A 23,451-nucleotide genomic window follows, 5' to 3' on the forward strand; every position below is an offset into this window, starting at 1 on the left:
ACTGCTGTAATTGTACAGTGATGCTCGTAATTGTATATAAAAAATGTACTGTATTTATGTAAAATAGTGTATTTTTTTTTTCTATTGCTCTGATTAAGCTGGGTTGAGTTTCCCAAAAGTTTCATAAGCCTAAGTTTGTAAAAAAATGATCGTACGACTGACCTTAATATTACAGTCAGTTTCCCAAAAGCATCGTAACTTAAGTAGCCCTTGAAAGTCATCGTAGATCTACAGGTAATTAATCATAAAGCCCTAAGTGTATCATAAGAAGACAGATTTATGCAGTCACCTGTAAGACAATCGGCAGATTATACCTTTAACTTGATTCAAGTGCAATGTGATCATAATATAAGAATTCGATTGTGCTTTATTGTACACTTTATGACTCGTTTTATTTATTTTTACATCAATTTATAAATGAAATAATTAAATATGCTTCAAAGACGGGGCTATGTCAAGGACTTGCTGAAGTGCACGAAAACCAGCAATGTATTAGACCCGGAAATAATGTCTCTCTCTCTCTCTCTGTCCTGTATATAAAGTATATTATATATTATTATGTAAAGTATAATATTATACACTATAATATAATATAATATTGTATTATAGTTATTCCAAGTTTTCTGGAATGCAGCAATAGGTTAACAATTGTACTACAATTAAGAGCCATTCTGTAAGGTGGCATTTCAGCACAAGCGGATAGCGACTCCTTAGTAGAACTTAAAGCACCATTATGTGTGATTGATTTACATACATTGTTGAGAAATGCATGAGAAACAATAACTAACGATCGTAAAATTACTCGCAGAAAACATTCTTAAGTGCTAAGATCAATCGTTATCGGGAAACCCGGCCCTAGTTGACATAACAGATTTGTACAGTACATAATATTTTACATGACAAATTAACTGAATTTACACAAATCATTTAATAAACTGATCTCATTAGTATTTATTAGTATCATAAATGTACCTGTTACATAGCTACTTGTATAAAAATCATTAAATGACTTTTCACTCAGTTTAACATGTTTAAGTTTAGTCTCGAGTAATTGAATCCTTCAAAATAAGTTGAATATGGCACCAAAAATTACAGATAACAGAAAGAGACTCTTATAATGTCAAAAATTTGGTAAATGCATTAGATAAATGTGATCGCTTTGACAGAATGAATGAATGTAATTAATTCAATACAATAAAATCAGTCAATATTCTATGAACATAAAATGTTTTGTAACCATTTTTAGATGCTGCACATTTTTTCAATTACAGTTTGTATGTGCATGTGGAAATGCACATTATGTATAAATACAATTATTAAATGAGTCATGTTGAATCATCCTGTTATGATAGTCAATGTTACCCTTGGTTCTGAATACTGTATGTTTCCTCCTCAATGACTCTCTGTAGCCTTTAAAGCCACTTGTGTATGAGTCCCCGGTTTGTAACTTAACAAGTAAATGCTTGCAATACTGAAACTCTGCAAAGGGTATTTAAAGTATAAGCACAACTGTAGGCAGTATGTTATCATCACCATGGAGCACAGTTCATGGGGCCGTCTGCTCAGCCATGTCTTGCCTCCAGCTTGTCCGTCAGTGCACTGTTCATTTGGACCATTTAAAAATGGCTGTTGCTGGGGAACCGGCCCACGTGAGATCTCTGGGCTCCACAATGGATGATTTCCCTTTATGCAAAGTGTGTTATTAATTCCCAAATGCAATGTAGTATAATAAAAATAACAGCTTACCTTTGTGATCAACTACAAATTATGGGCATTTTAGGAAGGCCTTTGTTAAGCCAAAAAAAAAAAGAAAAAAAAGTTTTAAAGGCTGATCTCAGATCTACTACAGTAATCCATTCAAATAAGTCTGAGGATCAAGTCATTAGACACTCAACAGTAAAGCTTGATGGAAACACACATGTTTAGCAGCTACATTATGGCTGTATTTACCACACAGGTAGAAATACAAGAAAACAATTCTTAGAAATCCTTTTAGATATGTCTAGACACACAGTATGTGCACTTCTTTGTCTGTCTTGATGAAGATGTTTTGTTGCTCGCATGTTTAGTTATTTTTTACTTTTGATTTGAAATTGCATGTGAACTTATGAGCTATCACATCCGCCGCCAGTTTTGGAGATGCAGTTGGCTTTTATTAATCCTCTCTGCTTTCAGCTTGCATTGCAGTGAGTTTTCTAAATGTAAGTCATTAGAGATGAACACTTGCTTTAAGCTGATACAGCACGTTGTACCTCTTTTTTTCATGCCCCATATATATGAAATTATTGTATGGCAGAGCTAATGGCCATGGCTGTGGGAGGGATGCCTCTTCTCAGCTGGAAATAAAAATGATGACATTTGGGTAATGCGACTGACTGATTCGTTGAGAAGAATAACATTAGCGGCGCAGCAGAAGTATATTTACAGTACATATTCCGGAGGAGATGTTAGGCGTCAGAGGTTTTAAAAAGTTGCACAACACACAAACAGTGATGAACTCTATATGTTCCATGTAGCTCCACACCAAAAACAGTTTTGCGTGCAGTCTGGAGTTTCGCCTACTCAGTGAGAAAGTGAGAGTGAGCGAGGGCCCAAGAGGCAAAGAAGTATACTGATGAATACTGGGGTTCAGAATTACTTGGGAGAAATACATCTAGAGACTTAAAAAGCTTCAGAGGAGATGTCTATAAAAGCAATAAGCCACAAGAGGCCATGTGTTGGAATGATTTTACCACAGGGTGTTTTTGGGTATGATGTGAAGCCCCTTAGCAGTAGTAAAAATCACTGCAGCACATGGCTTTGAGTGGATTATTGCAGCAACAGCAGTATGAAAACAGCCATCAATGCTCACTCTGTGCTTAAATAATCCACAAAATCAAATGATGTATCCCCCAAGCAATATAGTTCATTAGAATAATTGCAAGGCGTGGGCGGTTACCAAGCAATGTAGTAACTCATCATTGTGTGCATTCATTTCAGTCACTCTTTCTACAGGTTATGGAGGTGTCTTTAAAAGTAAGTGATTTGAATAATTAATTTAACCGATTGGGTCAAAAACACTGATTCGTTTAGGAAAGAAGCAGTCATTTAATTATTAATTCAACTAATTTGTTTAAAAAAAAAAAAAAAACATAACAAATGACTGACTTTTAAGTGATTTACTGAATTAATAATTTAACTGATACCATAACACTATTACTGTGGTTTGCTTAGTGTTGCAGCTGCAACTTCTTGATTATTGCGCTGTTTTATATCACACAATCATGGTGCCTCCTTCTTACTAAAACCTGAAAATGCTTTTTAAATGTTTTAATGTTTCTGCTGTGGTTCTAACATGACAGACATAGAGACAGATGATAGACAGAGATAAAAACATTATGTATCACCATATCCATGAAGGAGAAGGAGGCAGCCCAGTCTATGAGACATCAGTGCAGCAGCACACACATCGTTCAGGAGGTTGATGGTCTTTGGGAGAGCTAATGTGTCTCAGTGCCAGATAATATTGTTCAATTTACATTGTTTATGGGTCTAGAATTCATAAATTATTGAATACTTGACAAAATCATTCATTTTCACCGCTAGACAATATTATGTATATCTGGAATCAACCTGGGGCTCTATAAATAGGATTCCAGGCAGACAGGACATGTTGAATATCTCCCTAAGACATTCCCCTCACAAATGCCTTGCATTATAAGGGAAAACTGTCAGTCAAATCAAGCTGTCTGACTTAATAATGCAACCTCTGAAGGCTTTTTCCCATCAGACAGTCTGGTCCTCTGGGTTCTGATGTATCCCACAATGCCTCACACAAAAAGCTGTCAACTACAAAGCAAGGTTTCAAATCTGTTCACCGATTAAATACTCCTTCATCGTTTAATTTGGACTGATTATTACTTTGGAGTGTTTTTTTTTTTTTTTTTTGCTAATACATTAAATAACTGTATATATATATATACATATACAGGTGCTTCTCAATAAATTAGAATGTCGAGGAAAAGTTCATTTATTTCAGTATTTCAACTCAAATTGGCAAACACATGTATTAAATAAATTCAATGCACACAGATTGAAGTAGTTTAAGTCTTTGGTTATTTTAATTGTGAATATTTTGGCTCATATTTAATAAAAAACAACCAATTCACTATCTCAACAAACTAGAATACTTCATAAAACCAATAAAAGAAAATTATATATAAAAAATAAAATAAAATTTTTTTTAGTGAATTGTTGGCCTTCTGGTAAGTTTGCTCATTTACTGTACATGTACTCAGCACTTGGTAGGGGCTCCTTTTGCTTTATTACTGCCTCAGTTCAGTGTGGCATGGAGGTGATCAGTTTGTGGCACGGCTGAGGTGGTCTGGAAGCCCAGGTTTCTTTGACAGTGGCCTTCAGCTCATCCGCATTTTTTTTTTCTTTTCATTTTCCTCTTGACGATAGCCCATAGATTCTCGGTGGGGTTCAGGTCTGGTGAGTTTGCTGGCCAGTCAAGCATCCTGCTGGAAAATGAAATCAGCATCTTCAAAAATCTGCAGAAGGAAGCATGAAGTGCTCCAAGATTTCTTGGTAAATGGGTGTAGTGACTTTGGTTTTCAAAAAACAAAATGAACCAACACCAGCAGATGACATTGCACCCCAAATCATCACAGACTGTGGAAACCTAACACTGGACTTCAAGCAACTTGGACTATGAGCTTCTCCACCCTTCCTCCAGACTCCAGGACATTGGTTTCCAAATGAAATACAAAACTTGCTCTCATCTGAAAAGAGGACTTTGGACCAATGGCAACAGTCCAGTTCTTCTTCTCCTTAGCCCAGGTAAGATGCCTCTGACATTGTCTGTGGTACAGGAGTGACTTAAAAAGAGGAATACGACAACTGTAGCCAAATTCCTTGTCACGTCTGTGTGTGGTGGCTCTTCATGCCTTGACCCAAGCCTCAGTCCATTCCTTGTGAAGTTCACTAAAACTCTTGAATCCAGTTTGCTTGACCATCCTCATAAGTCTGCGGTTCTCTTAGTTGGTTGTGCATCTTTTTTTTTTTTCAACACTTTTTCGTTCCACTCAACTTTCTGTTAACATGCTTGGATAGAGCACTCTGTGAACAGCCAGCTTATTGGCAATTCATTTTTGTGACTAACACTCCTTGTGAAGGGTGTCAATGATTGTCAGAGACCATTTTGAAGGCTCAGGAAACATTTTCAGGTGTTTTGAGTTGATTAGCTGATTGGCATGTCATCATATTATAATTTGCCAAAATAGTGAATTGGTGGGGTTTTGTTAAATCTGAGACAAAGACATCACAATTAAAAGAACAAAAGACTTAGACTACTTAAGTCTGTGTTGAATTTATTTAATACATGAGTTTCACAATTTGAAATGAATTACTGAAATAAATGAACTTTTCCTCTACTTTCTAATTTATTGAGAAGCACCTATATATATATATATATATATATATATATATATATATATATATATATTCCTTTTTTTTAAGAAACAGAATAAGTCTGAATGACTTTTTGTGGTAGATAGCATTACACCACAAATGCTGTTGACTGAGCTTGATGTGTACTGAACCTGGAATATTCTTTCAATTATTATGCATTGCTCTTATTCATTTACATGTTTAATGTATTGTTCTGCAGCCCTACAAAGGATTGGCAGTATTGAGAATGGAAGGCTGCTAATGAATTGTTGCATATTTGGAGGATTGTCCACGCTCAGTTTTCTCCCCGTGAAGATAAGCAGAGTAAAGCAGCATCTAATCTCTTTGGCATTGCCCCACTGACAGTCTGGGTTGCATCAGCCAGTGTGAACTAGAATGAATGCACCAAGACTCAATGGACAGATTTAAGCAAGAAGTCAACACACGTGGCTGCTGCTGTCAGTGAATAGCCTTGGAGGCAAAACGGTGCAAGTGCATGATGTCTGGAGGAATATTCATAAGAACTAAGCAAATTAAACTGCCTGAGCTATTCACTATGATCAAATATTAAAGCTCTTTCATATTTGCCACTTAATGTGATTTATAAGGACACATCAAAGGATCGGCTCATTCTTACTAAATTAAGTTGTCATAATGGTTTCTGTAGACATCCATGTCATTGATCTCTAGACGAGGACAGAGGCTGTCAGCTGTAGATCCAGCCTGTGATGATAATTAAAGTGTATCTGACAAAGATGATTAAAACATGAATGAAAATAAATATGAGACTTTAAGCATCCTCTATGTGGCTTTGGAATACTATCATGGCACACGTTTATATTTAACTAATTAGATATTTAATTAATTAGTGACCCCTGCCCCATTTGTACATTTTGTAATAATCAATTTTCTTACCATCAACTGAGCAACTGGACCATGAAGTACCACCAAAAAGTAAAGCAGTCAACAAAACAAAACAGAACTGAACTTATTTGAACAAACCTTGGAGTCAATGGTCCTAGACGAAGAAAAATATGATGTGTACCAATGGCCATGTATGCATAGGCAAACAATAAAAAAAAATAGTCCAAGAACACATCCTGTATGAACAACCCCTGTACCTTGGAATAAGCAACATGCTTGGTTGCAGCATGATTGCTGTGGATATTAGGTACAGAAATAAAACAAATAGCAATCTTACTCCAAAGCTACTTTTTGTAATCTCTATTCAGTGCTGTACTCATCTGCTACAATAATAGTGTCTTTGAATCAACATTATGTAACTGATTTAATTTTATCAGCTGACAGAACTAGAACTGAAGGAGAATCAAACTAAATCATCTGTTATCACACTTCAAACATGAGTATATGTTCATTTAATGTCTGAAAGCTTTGACAGAAATCAGAGCGATAACTGAATGTTAAGTCTTTAAGGCTCACAGTAGCACTTTAAAAAGGGGCGGATTCAATCAGAGAGGAGGAAACATGGGCTTTAGAGCAACCTCTCACCGTGCCACTATTCAGGTCATGGATGCATTCCAAAGAGGACTTACCCCGGTTAAACTTTCTAGTGATCACATGCATGTCTGAGATCCACCATCAGTAGCTCGCCTGTCCCTGTAGGAGAAAAGGAGAAAACTAATTAGAGGCGCATTTTCACATTCACATACATACAGTGACATCGCTATGCACATTAGAATGTCTAAGAGCAATGACTTTGTCTTAGACATCAAAAAAAAAAAAAAAATGCAAAAAGTGAGATGGACATTCATTATGCAAAGCATTTAGTAACCTTTTTAAACTGACAAAAAATAAATTAATAATAATAATCAAGTAGCCACGAAAATCCTAGGCTACTAGCGTTATATCTCCTGACTTGACTAAAAGAAGCATATGACACAAATAATATTACATAGCAGCTTTTCAGTGCTTTGACTTTTTATGATAAGTGGTTTATCCAAAGATAATTCCTCTATTTATATCTTGTAATACTTTATGCCTTTAGAAATTAATATTCACTTCTCAAAAGATGCAATGATATGCTATGCAAATAAGATGACACTAATGAGTTAGCAATTATTAACACTCCATTAATTCAGTATGCCTTTTTCTGTGAGCTCCTTGCACATCCATCCAGAGTGCTAAGGCATGTTCGGCCCAGCAATGTAAAAATTCTAACAAAAAGACGAATAGCTACGAACACAGAAAAAAAAGACTACAGGAATAAGGTTTGAGTTTTTTAGATTTCAACAGGAATTATATTAGAACAGAATGAGAAAGTTGCCTGAGCACAAATACAATTTAGGTACAGCTTCAAGATAAGCAAGAGACAGCATGCTAATTGTCACCTTGGAATTATAAGGTTCGTGATTGTGAATGTTGATGCTTAGCCTAAATAATTTTAATGTGAGCGCTGCTGTCTTAGGCCCTCCAATTTTTCTATTAGCTACCAGCATTTATTTTTGTTACACAGCATAGTCACTTATAAAAATCAACATTATAATCACTTACTGTAAATACCTAAATACTATAATTTCAGAGTTCCTGACTCTTCCACCTATGATTAGCTTTCGTTTGCTAATATCAAGCATTCTAGAATACACACAGTTAAGCTAAAAAAAAATAAATACAATTTCACATGGAAAAAGTTTCAAGTGAAAATATCAAGCACTGCAACTGTCAGTAAAGCAGGGGATTGTTGATGCGGTATAATTAGCTGGTCAGGGTATCATTTGCATACCCCTGAAAGAGGTCTCAGGCAGCTGTCATACAGCAAAAGCCTGTGAAACCTCAAAAGCAGCGGAACCCAGAGCTCCGCAGAGACAAGGTTCATGGATTCGGGTGCTATTCTTTTAGTTACTTGTCATAATGACTCCATTTAGCTGGTCAATGACCCATTTAATGGCACAGAGCAGGCTTTGGAAACACCGCGTCCTTGGCAGGGCAGATTTTGCAGCTGCCCTGGCGTATGCTACCTTTAACCCAAACTGTGGCCCCTCTCAACAACACCAGCATCCCTGCAATTTTCTAGATGTGGGAACTAAGAGGAGCTCCAAATGTGACTTCAAAACTTGTAACATGACAACAGCCATATGCACAAACTGGATGAAATAAAATATCATTAGTGTAGTTTAATTAATGACGCATAGATCACAGAGAGCTTTTATACAAATAAATAAACAAAACGAAATTCAGAAACAAAAGGATTTTATACATCACGTCACAGGACAATATTTTCTTCATGGCCATCTTGAACACACACCTTATGTGCATAGCTGGATATGGACTGCAGGCAAAAATAGACTAAATCTGTTATTTTATTTTTTTGTTACTGATTTATTTACATTTATGAATTTAGCAGAAACTTTTATGCAAAGTGACTTACAGTGTATTTTAATTTATTTTTTTATCAGTATTTTGTTTTGTTTTTTCATAACCGTGTGAACAGCACAAACCACTTGAAATCTTTAAATTTTTTATTTGGGCCACCTAAAGGACGTTTATCATTTATCAGGCCCCCTGATAAAAAAAAAGATTCCAAATATTTTGCTGGATATTTTATTATAATTATTAATATTGTTATTATTTAATAATGTCATGGATATAAGGATATCAGTATTTTTCTTTTTTTTTTACCTGTAATATAGTCGTTCAAAAACTGAATCCGAAATAAAGATCATCTTCATTGATGACAATGACAGAAGCTATTTTCCCCACAGTAGAAGGCTTCGGCCTAGTCCCAAACTAAAATAGAAGCCCTAGCTGGTTCAACTGAAAGATACTTGCACTGATTGATCTTAAAATATGTCATTACCCTTCTTTTTTTGTCAAGATGCACACCAATATTGTTTTTTTTTTTCTAAGGCATGTTTATAAAAATTACTTATACGTCCTAATTTAACTATGGCCTAATCCTGATTTAGTGTAAACCCTGTCTGTAACCTCATCTAGAACTCTTGCTGTTTTCTGTCTTATAAAGCTTCAGGGTGAGAAACCACAGGGAACTATTCAGTCCGTGACTGTCTTAATAAATCAAAGTGTTCAAATTCTTAACAGCTGAAAGAAAACACAAGAGATGATTGCTGAAATACTGTCAAAAATGTTTTTCTTCAAGTAGATATTTAAAATTAAACATTAAATAAAATTAAGTACTTAGACTTGCAGTGTGAACATAGCCGTTGTGACAAAACCCTGACCTATATGTGATGTAAGACAGGAAAGCCACAGGTGTGCCGGTGCTCACAGACGATCAGACCCCAGTCCTGAGGAGCATATCACCGGCACACTAACCACGAGCTCCTCAGCGGCTTATGGATCCTACTGCCACTCAGCTCTGATTGATAGCCTCTGCTCAGCTGCTGACAAGTGAAGGAAGCTACACATGGGTACTGTCACTTTGGCTTTGCCGCAGCTGCTTCAGATAAAAAAACAACAACACAGTCATTACACGTCTTGCAAAAGAACCTGGGTCTTTTGAACTGCAAAATGGGAGCACCCTCGGGTTAAATATTTGAACCGATGGCCATCATTAGAAGAGTAAGGATGTTTTTACTGCAGACAACAGCCATTGATTTCATTAATCGATACTGGTAATAGAAATGCTCATTAATGGCATGTTATCCAATAGGCAAATTCCACAACAACTCTTAACACTTCTTAACATTTATGACATGTATAGCATGTATTACGGATGCCAACTGTAATAAAGCAAATAAACCTCTTAAAGGGATTTTCCCTGGTGAATAAGTATTACTCACAGACTTTTGGATGATTTCAATACAATCTCATTATCATCTGCATCCTGGTGCTCCTGACATTTGGAACTGTTCTTATGGTATGGAACTCCCTGGGCAGATGCAAAATTATATGTTTTATGTTAAGAAACTGCACTGGTCTAATGCCCTCTTTAGCACTTGCTCTCTGCAGCAGAGCAGTCTTGGATAAAATTATACTTTTTTCCTCTATTCATCCTCACAGGTACAAACAGGGCCTTGTTCCAAGGTAAAAAGAGCATAGGAGAACTGAAAAGAAGACTGAAGCAGTGTAGGAATTAAAAATGAGAGAGAAAAAATATGAAGGACATATTTGTTTGGAGTGAACTGACAAGGCCTTTTCATTGGCAGTGTGTCAGTCTATTTGTTCCCAAAAGGAGTTAGGCAAATCCAAATAACAGAGAGTAGAACTATACTGTCAGCTGGGCTTTATTGACTTCACTGCTCATTCTAGTGATGCTGAACTATGCATGTGGTTATTATGAAATAAACAGAACGTCTGTTTGCATACACCAAAACAACTGAATAAAGTGTAAAGATATTAATTATCTTGCTCTCAGTACAAATTAGTAAGAACAAGCAAAATAATGTTTTCCTGTACAGAAAAAGGGGTAAAAAAAACATCTACATGTACAGGGAAGTAGAAATGGTACATGTGGTTAATTTGATTGTTTTAATGAAGATCATTTTAGCATTATGATCATGTACAGAACTCTTTCTTTGCATATTCACCTTAGAAATGGCCATGTCGACTCTTATATTAAAAATAAGGTACAGAGTAGTTAGTACTTTTCTTTTTTTTTTTTGCTTTTCTAACAATTAGCTTTTCTGCACTGTAATGGATTTGTTTTTCTTAATTAAAACTCTAAGCTATTTACAAGGGAATTGAAATATAATAAAATGATTCTAACTAATATCAATATTGTATTTCCATGTACAGTAGCTATTTATTTGGTAAGTACTTCTGTAACAAGAGGGATAAAATGTACATTCAGTCAGTTGTTGTTGTGAAATGAACCCCTCAGAATTAAACCCCTAGAATTATTCCTCATTCCATCACCACTCAAATTTGTCAAATATAAATATTTAATTTGATATACCTTTTAACAAAAAAAAAAAAAAGAATAAATGAAATAGAGTACAAGTAAAAAAAGAACCTGCAACACTATTAGCTTAATAAGGGTGAAAAGAGATTGAATCTTCTGCCACGAGGGCCAAGAGCAGAGAGAATAATCAGAGAAGGGTTGCGACTTTGAAGCCGCACAGCATGTGCAAGTGTCAGAAGATGATGGGGGTTTGAACGAAAGCATGCCGTTGGTGAGGACTGATAGGGCTTCTTCTAGTGACTGCCCCTAATGCTGATTTTCAGGTTATTTTAAGATGGAAAAGTCACGCAGCTCATCTCTTGAGCATTTCTGAGAATCCCTTTAATGCTCTGGGGTGGGACGCACTGATGCACGAGTCCACGTTTGAATAGGGCTTCTGCTGAAGATCTGAAGAGAGAATGCCACTATAAGAGAGGCTGAAAGAAGCAATTTTTATATGACAGTGATCGAGTAACATAGGAAATATTTTGACCATATAATAAATGTGAATTTAATTGGAAAGAAAAAAGGCATTGTGATATTGTGTTGTCAGTCAGAGAGATATCAATCCCAAACGCATGGGAACACGCGCACAAAAGCCATCAAGAGAATTATAATAAAAGACAGTCTGACTACATTGCACACTTCCTCATGTTGTGGACTGGCAGCAGTAGGAGACAGAGAAGAAAAAAAAAACAAAAAACTGAGGAGACCCCCGTGAACGTGATTTCACATCTGAGTGACTCTGTCTCTGTTAGGCCTGGAGGAAGAAAAGCAAAAGCCACACTGTTCGTTTCCCCCTAGTGAGATGAGGAGAGAGAAAATCTTGAACCATCCGACCTCCAAATACCCAGAAAACACTCAGACCAAAAATAAAAGCATAAAATCCGCAATTTGCTACAGAACTGCCTTTCTGAATTGATTTTTTACAAGGGATGCCTTTATATACCCTCAGTGTTGGCACAAAACCAACAGAAGTTCAGTCAGGGCAACATCTACTCGGGCATTTTCTCATAGAGAATTTTTCACCATACAAGACATAAAAGACACTATAAGTCTATGATTATTATACATGAGATTTATCAGACCATCAAGGACATCAGGTTATTTTTAAATGCTGTGTGCATATTACAGCATGCAAAATATAATTTGTTGCATTAATTAAAGAAGCAGTTAAGATCAAGATTAAGAACTATATATTCAGCTTTTTTTTTCCTGCAGAAAAACTAAAATAATAATAAAGAAAGAAACAAAGAAAGAAAGAAGTTGAAAAGGATTCATTCTTGAGGCTTAACAAACTTGTAGAATTAATTCCATTTTCTCATTAATGGTATGAAATGAATATTGTGATTAATATCAATACTGAATGATATTAAAATATAATATATGCTTTGGTCAGACTTTATTTTAAGATCCAATTCTTACTATTAACAAAAATTTTGCCTCAATAAACTCCAGCGTAGTTGTTTAGTTAAGGTATGGGGCAGGATTAAGGCCAAGGTGGTTCTTGGCCAGAATAAGCTGCAATGTGGACTAGACCTCTTGCTGGGGTCTGGTTCCGCTAGAGTGAGATCATTACATCATGCATTGGCCCAGAGACATAATCATCCATCTGTATGAGTTTAGGAACTAATGTTGAAAATGAAACCTGACTACACACAGAAGTGGTCATATGTTCTAATAAGAGAGAGGAGAAATGTTTTAACACAGTGCAATCTGTCTCAAAATACCAATGATGTCTGACATCATGCTCTGGATATTCTAATTGGCCTCTGAGGGCCGGACGGAGCATCAGCGTAATTGTGATATATCATGCAGGATGTACAGCCATATGCTGCAATAGATTTCCTCTCTTGTTATTTGTAGTTCATCAGACACAAAATATGGAGGCAGACCTACTGCAGCTGAGCATTACTCATAGCAGATGTACACATTTGATTATTGAAAATGGCGTCTTATGGGGGGCTATTTCCATGTTGACTCACCAGGTTTTCAAAATCCACAATGTTAATTTATTCATCAAAGCCCATAAAGAATACAGACGACATTTGATCTATTTCTGGCATTTTGATCTATTGCCAAAAACCAGGGTAATTGTTATAAATTGTATAAAGTACAGGTTTTATAAAACAAAACTCAAAGTAAATAAATATCCTGAATTTTCAGGGTGGGAAAAAAAATACATCCGCTCTGGCAGGTTTCCTAAATGTAATATAAACAACATAATTTCAAAGAGAAACAAGAAAAACTCTTGAGGATTATTTCTACTGTAAGAGACAAAACAGCCTGGAGTACACATGAGAATAAATGAAAAGAATGATTATATCAACACCTGCACTAACTGCTTCTTTAAGTCAGCTTTTATTGTTGCATTTTCTTACCCAAAGCTATTTTCAAATAGTTTTTCCTTTTGTATATCTTTTCAGCCATTTTTATTTTATTTTTATTTTCAGGGGTCATTAATCTGCTTTGCGCATTACTTTTTAGCTGCACTCCACAGTTTTATTGTTTTATTATCCAAGTTACCAACACATTCATCCACATTTGCTTCCAATCCAGAACAAAATGTAATATAAATACACCCGGAACATCAATTTTGTCTTAAAGTTTGTCATACCACTATGTTCTCCGTTATGTAAAGTTAACGCCTCCACCTGTCAATATTACAAATGTCAAACTCGACTCAACACCACTTAAAAGATGTACACTTAGCATCTGCCCTATAAAAGCACATTACAGTTTCTCAATGGCAGCTTGAAGACATGGCGTTCTTTTGTCACAGCCACTTAAATGGAGTTCACGTCTGTGTAAAGAAAGAGCAAGTGTTGTGTTTTGGAATGCAGAGGAAGCCATTATTGTGCCTTGTCTAGATGGTTTTGTGGTGCACCTTGCTCAAGGGAAATCATTCATTCATCAGGCTGCTTTTATGGGGAAGATTTGTGTCGGAATTGTAATGTATTCTAAAGAACGGCCCGAATTACAGATTTGTGAAAATTAGATTAATGTACGACCCTCCTATTCTTGCTCTCAAGGATTATAAAATGATGGAGCTCTTATAGAGCTAACTAAAGCTATGTAATGACTTTTGTGCTTAATCTATGGAAGATATCTTGAGTGACACAGACAGTAATTAGTTATTATACTAAGTATGTAGGGTGGAAGGACGAACAGGCCCATTCATCAAAAGCGTTTCTTGGCTTTGGTTATGGCTGTGAGCATTGTATTTTCAGAGGATATGGAGCTACGAAATGTATTCAGGATAAATAAGTAATCCAGGATTGTTTTCTGGAGCATGGCAGAGTAAGACTGCTCATTCATAGATAATATATAATATATAAAGAGATTCTTTCAGGAATGAGGATGATTGACTAGGACATTCTGCTAGCTATAGGTGAGTGCCCTGAAAGTGTGCTTTTAATTAACTAGAAATACATTCATTGTTTTGATAAGATGGTGCACACAAAAATAGACACTCATAAAAACGGGCCTTGAAATATCAACAGTTTACCTAATAAATGTGTGAGTCGATATATCCATTTTTTGATCTAAACAACTTTTGATGTTCAGCTAGCTATTAATTAAACATGGACTTCGTATTTAATTAAACATGGACATCGTATTTTTGTGATTATTGTGCTATTGTGAATTGTGGGTGGGGGAAGTACATGTACAGTTCTCTCTCCACCTTCAATACCACGACTTAGGTGCCCTTGAGCAAGGCATCGAACCCCCAACTGCTCCCCGGGCGCCGCAGCATAAATGGCTGCCCACTGCTCCGGGTGTGTGCTCACAGTGTGTGTGTGTGTGTATTCACTACTCTGTGTGTGTGCACTTTGGATGGGTTAAATGCAGAGCACAAATTCTGAGTATGGGTCACCATACTTGGCTGAATGTCACTTCACTTTCACTTTCTTTTCACTTTCTTCTATGTAGAAGATGAATTTCCTCTGTAGTCTCCCCTTGTGGTTCTGAAAGAGAGAAGTGCAACACCTTAGATTCTAATAGGAGACAAAAGTGGAACTAATTATCTGAGTCCTCAAGGAACCACCCCCCTCCCCCTCCTCAAACCTAGAGACCCTGAGGCCTGACCAATGAAGGTCGGGAACTGGGTCTTGTTCATAGTAGACTTGGTAGGCTCCTCTTTTTGCGAGCCTCGCTAACGGTCTTAACGTTTTCAGAGTTATATCTGCTCCCCAGAGCTCTGTCTAGGAGGTAGAGGGGTGTAGGCTTTTCTATTTTGAACCTCACTTACTGCCTTTGATGCTGAGTGTGATTAGGTTGGGGCCTCCACTCTTAAGAGCCCAAACTAGGATTGAGTGTGTAGGTTTCCTCTCGTTTAAGAGAGTCATTCTGCTGAAGCCTCCGCTCTCCTTAGCTCCACTTGGACAGTTATATTGGTAGCTAGGCTCTTCTTCTCCTTTGAGCCTCTCCAACTGTCTTTAGCGCTGATTGTTGTTAGGCCTCCTCTCACTCTAGAGAGTTGTCATGCTGAGGCCTCCACTCTTTAGAGCTTCTCTAAAAAGGTTGATTGTTAGGCTTCCTCTCGTTTAAGAGAGTCATTCTGCGGGAGCCTTCGCTCTTTAGAGCTCCGTCAGGTGCAGTGATATGAGTTTAAAGGCTCGTTCTTGAGCATTGCTTACTGCTTCTGGCACTGAGTGTAGCCAGGTCTCCTCTCACTTTTAGAGGGTTGTCATGCTGAGACCTCCACTCTTAAGAGCTCCCTTGCCAGGGTTGAGCATGGCAGGTTTCTTCTTGTTTGAGAGTTACTCTGCTGAAGCCTCCGCTCCCCAGAGCTCCACCTAGGCAGTAAAGTGGTGTAGGCTCTTCTAGTTTGAACTTCACTAACTGCCATTGACGCTGAGTGTCGGCTGGCTGAGGCCTCCACTCTTAAGAGCTCAAACTAGGACTGAGTGTGTAGGCTTCCTCTCATTTAAGAGGTATTTTAATTGTTATTTACTGCTTCTGGCATTGAGTGTAGCTAGGTCTACTCTCGCTTTAGAGAGTCGCTATGCTGAGACCCCCACTCTTAGAGCTCCGGACTTTGGCGAGTGAGTTAGTGTATGGTGGTTGGAGCTTGAGCATGCCTTAAAAGCCTAGAAGTTTTTCGCTAAAAAGGATACTGCCCCTCAAGTCCTGACTTGGAAAGAAAGTTACCTAGGCACTATCCCTCAGCATGGCGGCGTGGGTACTTCCCAAAGCACCCTCTAGAAGACACAGCGGGAAATTCCCTTTCGAAAGGGAACGTCTCAGGTTACGCATGCAACCATGGTTCCCTGAGAACAGGGAACGAGACGCATAACCTGAGACATTTTCTATTTACATTTTTATTTTTTTTTATGTAATTTATTCATGTGATGCAAAGCTTACTCCAGTTACTCTAGAAATAATTTTTGGGATTATCAATGCTGAAAACAGCAGTGCTGCTTAATATATTTTTTTTTTTTCTATTTTCTTATATTCTTTGACAAATAGAAAAGTCAAAAGAACAGTATCCAGTATACAGAATACAGTTCCAGAAGGCAACACAGTGCCTTAAAGTTAGCATTTTTGAATTTGAAGATCAGGGGAAATTGTACTTAGTTGCCTTCTTGAAGTATGAAGGTATCTTCTGTAGCTTCTGAAGGGCAATACAAAATGGGGGGAAGGGATTCCTCAGTTGATGTCAGTGTGAAAAGTTGGATCTCAAACAGTCACACTTACAGTCACTGCTGGAAACGGGTTCAAATATGCAAAAAATGCCAGAAAACCAAATAATTTGCAGGACTTGGGATGATTTTTCTGAAGATCAGCGGGCAGTTTAACTGCTCAGGACAAGTCAGCACTATTTATCAGTTATTATTTTGTCTTGTCACAAATTTTTTATGATCCCTCTTATTTTGGTAAAACAATTAACACTGCAAATTCTGCAAGCTGTATGTAAACTTGATCACAACTGCTTTTGGTAGTTTGCTAGTGTTCATTTTGGAGTCTGCTCTTATTTTGGTGTATTCTTAAGCATTTCTCGGCTGAGGTACCACATATATATTATCAGGGGAACATGCCAGAATTTTCCGCCCTTCTTCTAAAATAAAAGTCTCCTTCATTAGAGGCATCTTGCCTCAGCCTTTGACTGAGGATTGAGGGTTTGGAATTCTTAATGTTTCTGTTTGTGTGATAATCTCTGGCTGGGAATGAAATTAAGGCCTGCGGCATGTCCAATCAGTCGGCAAGTACTGCCAGGAATAGATGTGGGATAACTGTTGTCATCAGGGCCATTAGTGTGGCTGGACTCTAATTTCGACTGAGGTAATTCCACAGACAAAGAGGAAGACCTATGGAGCTCTATTGAATAACACTGTGCTGCTGAGTCCATCTTTTTACATGATAAGATCTGAACATTCCTACACTATCCGCTTCTAGTGCACAATGCTCAACTTCGGAGAACAATAAAGCATCTTTTAGCCAACCAGAATGAATAAGCGCTGACATTTCATAATATCAACTTCCATACAAAATGATAGTGAGTTGAGCAAACGCATATTTCGAACCTTTTTCTTCATTCAGCTGACAAATGGAGCATACCGGCACCAACAAAAGACTGCTTTGTCATGCCATTGATGAATTTATGATTAACACTGCAGTTCATCTTGTCAATCAAATGCAATTTATGAGGGTGTTTTCTGAAAGGGAGGGACTGTAAAATGTGTGGAGTTCTAGCAAGCTGCCTGTCTGTAAAGAGACAGCACAAGAACATGATCGAAGTGATAGTTCACCCAAAAATGAATATCCTGTCAGCATTTACACACCTTCATGTCATTTTAAAGCTTTACTATGTGTAGCATAAAATAAGATAATTTGAAGAATGTCTCAGTTTATTTATTTATTTATTTATAATTTTTTATATATATATTTAGTTTAAGCTCATGTTCACCTGCCATATCGTGTGCCATACATTCTTCAAAATCTCCTTTTATGTTCTGCCATGGAAAGAAAGTCACATTTGGAGCATCTTCAGGGTGAATAAATGAAATATCCCTTTAAAACATGAATATGATTATTAATTAACTATATATTATTATAAAATAATATAATTCTTAAATACAATGCATTTTAAAAGTCTACACACTTGACTTTCATTTTAATTTATTTTTCAAAATATTCTCCCAAGTGTTCTGCAGAATAAACATGAGGGTGAGAAAATTATGACAGAATTTTCCACAGCCAGGGAACAGAATAGGAGGCCTACAGATCAAGTTTCTAAATACAGATGCCCTCTAAATGTTTATCATGCTTGTCAGTGAGGAGAAAACGATGGGATGCAGATTTGTAAACAAACAAGTGCAGACTGCAAATTAAAAGCATTTATTGGAGGCATCCTGCATGACAGGAAGCTTAAACAGGTTTAACAGTGTCACAGAGCATCCACTTCCATGAAAACCTATAATAACTCAGTAGCTCACCTAAGACTTGTTCATGAGGAGAGGACACAGCTCTGCCCGCGTTTACAGGCACGGGCCATCATCACACTCGTGTTCAGCAAGGAAACTGCTTTCGCTGTAGCTCTGCATGAGGGAAACTGCCGAGCAAGGTATTTCAGCGTGTGCTTAACAAGCTTGCTCTCACCTTCCGTAATGTGTGCCGTACATGCTCCCCTGTAAGTGCAACAGCTCTCTCCCATGCTCCATCTCTAAGGTTACGGGTCTGAGAGCCGAGCGTGAGAAAGCACTACAGTATCTCTCAGCTCTTTCATGCTTTAATTCCTGCCCATTAAAACATTCCCCATTGATAAATGTGGAAAATCAATTTGCCGGTGTTGAATCTCATCCACTGGGTGCTCATTAAACCCCTTGTGAGCCTGTTTCCATCAGAGCACACTGTGCCTGTGCAGCTAAATGGCTGACGGAAGCCCCAGTAATCACACATGGCCACATATCATGCTCTTGCATGGGCCACTATCTGCTTTTAGCAGTTACGGCACTGTAAAAGTTCATATTCATGATGGCATTGTTAAAACCCAGCTTGCAGTCAGGAAAGAATAACATTTAAGAGTAAATCAACAATAAACTAGTGTAAACGACTTTCACAGCCAACAATTAATACTGAGATTCAGCAAATATCTTTACTTAAAGGTGAAGTGTGTAATTTCTAAAACAAGCAAAAATGTTAGTGTGTGTTGTGTACTTTGACTGCAGCCTTGGCTAGCTAAGCAATCGCTGTTGTGAATGACAATGATAATGCAAAGCTGCAAATATTATAGCCGCCCTAAAACAGATCATTACTGAATAGATTTTATTACAGTTTGTAATCTGAAAAATTTTACAAAAATGCTAAATGCACTAATTGCTTTCCTTTTCCCTTCTCAATAACAATTGTTCTTATTGATGAACATTCAGTTCTTGAAATTGATGAAATCACAATATGAATCACGGCTGATTCATTTCATAAATAAATACTATTAGTTTCTACTAATAAAAAAAGGAAAGTCTGAAAACAAGAAGCCATGCCATAATTCTAGAAGAAATACTAGAATTATTGTAGCCTGTATGAGGTGGAGGATCTTAAGATATGAATTTGTGCCAAGAAGATTGAAAACCATTGATTTATATGAACTCAAAAGCTAATAGACATGGACTAACAGCCAAAAATCTTTAATACTGTTCTATAAAAGCAAAAACAAAGTAACCACACCAGCAATGAAAGTGGGGGAAAAGTCTCAAAAGGTTTTTGTTTGAATTTTGATTGATTTGATTTCAATTTTACACTCCATTTTCTCTGAATATCAGCACAGCTGATTCAAAGACACCTGTCATAGGTCACATCACAGTCGAAGACACTCAACTTTGGCCATAACTCAAGACAAAATGGGAAGTAAGTGTATTTAGCCTTTGCACAGCAGAATAACCTGAAATAAAGTTACAGATATGAGGAATCTGGAGTCATAATAAAAACCTTGGTCATCCAGGCAGAAGCGCATTTCCTTGAGCAAACATAAATATTGCTTTAGCTTTGCATCTTGTCCTTAGAGAGCATGCAATCTGGCACCTAAATAAAATATGTTACTTAAAAAACCAGAAAACACCAAAGTCTGATGGAATTCCTCAATCGATACTGAGATAATTGCATGCAGGTCTCATGCAGTCTGTTTTGGCCGTTTACTTGGAAATCACTCAATAATGGAAAGATTCACTTGCGGAGTGTTTGCACTCTGGGCATTAGTCAACTTCTGGGTATTGATGGGTCTTGTCACAGTTGATTCATTAAACGGACTTAGAGGCACTAGTAATGCACTTGTGGATCAAATAAAGCCACATTGCTGACATGCAGCCAAACTTTCAGCAACAGAAAGCTCAGCACGGGGATCTGCCATCAGACATGCATGCCGCACATACAGCATGTTAATAAAGCACCACTGCAGACCTCACACACTGCGTCTGTGCATACAAAACAGACTCAAACAGACACATCCCACCTGAAATTAACTTGAATCCTGAGACATACTTCACTGTAAATTGAAGTTCAGCTCTGTTTAAATTAAAAATCCAAAACTAGATAATTCGTATACCGTGGAAGACACTGTTTACTGAGAATTTGTTATAAGACCATATTTTATGCTCTTTACTTTAATGTGGGCACATTTTAAAGAAAAATACCAAACTGAGTGTTACAAAATTGAAGTGAAATTCAGCCAAGAATGGTGACCCATACTCAGAATTCAAGCTCTGCATTTAACCCATCCAAAGTGCACACACACTGCAGTGAACACACACCCAGAGCAGTGGGCAGCCGTTTATGCTGTGGTGCCCAGGGAGCAGTTGGGGTTTGGTGCCTTGCTCAATGGCACCTAAGTCATGGTATTGCCAGCCCGAGACTCAAACCCACAACCCTAGGGTTAGGAGTCAAACTCTCTAACCACTAGGCCACAACTTCCCAAAGATGATGGGAAACAGCACCATAAATTGATTGAATTTATCCTAGAATCAGACTGATTTGGCTTTTAAGTTCACTGACTTGGAATTCAGAACATGAGACATATATGGACCAACCTTGATTATACTTTTAAGGAATTTTTGCATTCATTTTCAAGCTTAGAAATCTGCATTAACCATTGCAAATAACTGAACTATGTATACATTTCTCATTGTGCATTCTACGAAGTCACGCAGGTTTGGAACACCAAGAAGGTTAGTGTATCATGCACATTTACTATCCCTTTAAACCATTACATTTCCTGTAGGTTTATTTCAAACGTATAATTCATTACAGGGTGATGATTCCTAGATGATAATTTATTTATTCCTGGCACACTGATTCTCACCAGTGCATTTTCTGTTTGACTTAATAAACCATAATTGCTGGCAGCAATCAGTCTATTACGCTACTTCCCCTCATTCAATTCATTTAAATCACTTGAAATGGATTGTGGTACAATGAATATAATTTTTCAGACTTTCAAAAGGAGGATGAGCAATTAATGCTTGTAGATTAAGCCTATGTCAGGCAGAATATGCCTCAAGAGTGACTGAAGAGAAATGGAAACACTCTCTCTAAGGTAATATCTTTAAACGAAATACCCTGACATGATTTAACTTGATCAATTAAATATTTCTGAATGGAAAAGTGGACCCCTTTTCAAACACATTACCATCAAAGTGAAGGCTGTAAATAGCATAAACAATAGCAAAAGCACTGCTAGCAAACGGTAATGCCACTTTGAAGTATGATTAAACAGTGAGGTGATTAAAATCATATGATATTTGCATTTTAGACAAAGGAAAATAATAATAATAATTAGAGAGACAGGAAAAGATTGTTTCTCAGCTGCAGCATAGCTTGTCCCCCAACAAATAACACTAGTCTATATTTTGCCTGTTGACAGCACATTCACTCCTGCCCTCCTGCTTTGTGCTCTTCTCTTGCCATATTGTTTACGTGCATCTACACTGGGTCCTCCTCATTAGAAAAGGGCAACTATGCCAACAGAGGCGGCACCCAAGCAGGGGCTCCCGCCGTGTCAATCACATCCACTGCTCCAACTATCTTACAGCAATGACGTGCCAATCAATGCTTTAGAACAGATTGATGAGCACAGGCTCTCAGCTAGCAATACCGTTTGGAGGAGGCCAAGGCCCAATCCACTCGCCAGATGAGATTTAGTGGTTCTCTGATAATTCTAAAGCCTAGTATTATCAAAGTGATTCATTACATAAATCTAAACAGCAAGAATTACTCTGACTGAATGAACAGCCATCAGCCAAAGTCACATAAAATGGCTTACTCATTTACTATTGTGGTTATGTGATGTGACGAGGAGCGCTGAAACACGGTGCATCTGTGAGGTTGAATGAAAGGGTCTTATTTCACAGCAAATGTGCTTTTCTTCAAAGCTGGTCGGACAGCTGTTGCACAGAATCACATGTGTAATATCCATCCAAAAGCCCCCTGTTTATCAAAAATACATTCAGCCATTTACCATACATGTCATTAGACACGTATCTTCTCATAACCATTGCATCAATAATTGCAAATTGCATTCGAAACAAATAATTATTTCATAAATGCACATTATACAAAAGTTTTTTTGGTAACACTTTAGTATAGGGTCCAATTCACACTGATAACATGTTGCTTATTAGCATGTCTATATTAACATATTGGCTGTTAATTAGTACTTATAAAGAACATATAATACATGACATCCATAATCCTACCCAATACCCTAAACTTAACAACTACCTTATAAAACTATTAATAAGCAGCAAATAAGGAGTTAATTGAGGCAAAAGTCATAGTTAATGGTTAGTTAATCGTGAGAATTGGACCCTAAAATAAAGTGTGACCTTTTTTTTTTTTTTTTTTTTTTGTTATTGCTGTTGTTAATTTATTTGGAAGAAATTAATACTATTAACAAATATTTCTGAAAAAAAGGTGCTGAAAATTCATCATTGCCATCCAAGGAATATTTTTTATTAATATTTCACCATATTACAGTTAAACTGCATTTAATCAAATAAATGCAGCTTTGATGAGCATAAGAAATTTCTTTCAAAAACATTTAAAAACCTTACAGACACAAAACCATTGAACAGGGGCAGAGATGGCAGGAAATTGCAATTCTACAATATTTTATATTTGTAAAAAAATATTAATTAACATTTTCTAGTAATCTAAAGTAATCTAAAGTTAAA

General features: G+C 37.0%; 1 protein-coding gene across 1 annotated transcript in view; it reads right to left on the minus strand.

Moving 5' to 3' along the window:
• LOC113073605 (protein ELFN1-like) overlaps window positions 1-23,451 on the minus strand; it is a 92,909-nt gene that overhangs the window by 36,973 nt on the left and 32,485 nt on the right. The window contains exon 2 of the mRNA XM_026246417.1: window positions 6,984-7,047. The gene's annotated coding sequence lies outside the window, so the exon portion shown is untranslated. The remainder of the gene's footprint in view (window positions 1-6,983; window positions 7,048-23,451) is intronic.

This window comes from Carassius auratus, unplaced genomic scaffold, assembly GCF_003368295.1.
Source record: "Carassius auratus strain Wakin unplaced genomic scaffold, ASM336829v1 scaf_tig00012452, whole genome shotgun sequence".
Classification (NCBI taxonomy): domain Eukaryota; kingdom Metazoa; phylum Chordata; class Actinopteri; order Cypriniformes; family Cyprinidae; genus Carassius; species Carassius auratus.